Below are 1,948 nucleotides of genomic sequence, written 5' to 3' on the forward strand. Positions count from 1 at the left end.
GTGATATGGCCCTCTGCTCCCGCCATATCTACCCCTCCCATACACAGTCTTAATGGAATTGCCCTCTATTAGGCAGACCCTCCCCCCCTCCCCAATCCCAGGACCTACGCCCACCTCGCCGAGGCCTTCAGCCGGCCTGGGAGAATTAATTTCAGTTTGCCCACCCCTCTCCCTGGAACCCCCTAAAACCCGGACTAAAGATTTGATTAAAATACAGCATATGCTACTAAACAAAATACAGCATATGCTACTAAACAAAATAAAAGCAAATTCTTAGTTTTTAATATACTAATATTTGAGAGTTCCACTATGTGGAGAATTTCCCTTTTCTGCTCCCAGAATGTATTACAATGTCCCACTACTGAGACTAAAATAGTTTCCTTGTTGCATAACAGATAAGTGACATGGTGTGTATATTTAAAATTGATTGTTTACAAATATAAGGAACAATATCAGCATGTGTGCAATATCCTTGGAATAAGAGTGGAAGAAAAGTAGCTGGCTTTTGTCTATGACAATGCAGAAGAGGGAGTAATTCCACAGTTCAGCAGAAAGATATTGTGGTATGTTGAGTACTATCCCATTTGTTTTCCAGAGAATGTCTTTCTCTACACTAAACTGAGGTGATCAGTTTTAATGTGTGCACAAACAGCTGTCATCTAGACTTAAGGGTATATAGCTCTGCAAATGCCTCAATGATGCATTTATGCTTTAATACCTGCAAGGCAGAACAATCTCATTTTTCTTATGGTTTTCTCCACCAGGAGAGATTCAGTACTATGTATTAGAGATTAAGTTCATGTAGTAGTACTCTCTAGAAATTAATGCTTTTGACTAGGTTGAACTTTCCAATTATACTTTTGCCAAATGGTTGGGAATTTCTATGTACTGTACTGTACTGTACTGTACTGTAAAGTGAAAATATAGGCATCCTAAAATGTGAAAAAACTGTAGCAGTTTATAATTATTTTTCTTTTTAAATAATGCCTACCACTATTTTTAGCTTCCTGGAGGAATCACTTTAATTTTACCTTGATGTTCTCAGCACTGCAGAAATGTTCATTCACACTGATAGGGAACTTATTTTCAATTTTTTAAGATAGACCTGCTTATAATTTATCCTGAAGAATTATAGTAATAAAAATTAACTTAAAATGTTTATTTTTAAATGATACTCAACAGAAAGTGATCTCTCTTGCAGCACATAATACAGTTTTTCTTAGTATAAAACTAATTATACTCTCTCAAGTCTATGCTGTTGCTGTTAAATAAGTTTCTGAGTCAGTTTCAAAAACTATTTTTTAAATTAAGTCAACCTTGAAACTGCTTCCATAAAAATGACTACACTGTTGCTCAAACATGCTTGCTTTCACAATTTCAGGCAATTTATAGGCAAAACCAGTAAGGGAAGGCCAACCCTCTTCCTCAGAGCATCAGATGATCAGCTATTACAAGGTAGATTTATAGAACCCATCTAGGAAAAATTTAGTTGCATTTTAAAATGCATGATTATCCTGAATCATGCATATTTCAATAAGTTTATCTAATTTCTCCCTAGTTGCCCAGAGCATGGAGTTCTGAGATTACAGCACTGCTAAAATTAAAGCAGTATATATATATGATTCCTAGATTTCAAAAATCACTCAATTCTAACAAAAACATGTAGAAAGATACTGTTGTCATATTTAGGCATTTTATTTTATTGAACACTGGGCACTATCTAACAAAATGAAATTCAATGGTGAAAAAAGCAAGGTTCTACATTTAGGCAAAAAAAACCAAATGCACAAGTACAGCATAGGTGGCACCTTGCTCAATAGTAGTAACTGTGAGAGGGACCTCGGAGTCCTAGTGGACAATCACCTAAATATGAGCCAGCAGTGTGCTGCAGCTGCCAAAAAGGCCAACACAGTGCTAGGCTGCATTAACAGAGGGATAGAATCAAGAT

At 36.1% G+C, this 1,948-nt stretch overlaps 1 pseudogene; it reads right to left on the minus strand.

Annotated features, from left to right (window-relative positions):
- Positions 1-1,948, minus strand: part of LOC107291274 — a 26,306-nt pseudogene that overhangs the window by 9,607 nt on the left and 14,751 nt on the right.

This window comes from Protobothrops mucrosquamatus, unplaced genomic scaffold (genome assembly GCF_001527695.2).
Source record: "Protobothrops mucrosquamatus isolate PMUCROS unplaced genomic scaffold, P.Mucros_1.0 scaffold1102, whole genome shotgun sequence".
In the NCBI taxonomy this organism is placed as follows: Eukaryota; Metazoa; Chordata; class Lepidosauria; order Squamata; family Viperidae; genus Protobothrops; species Protobothrops mucrosquamatus.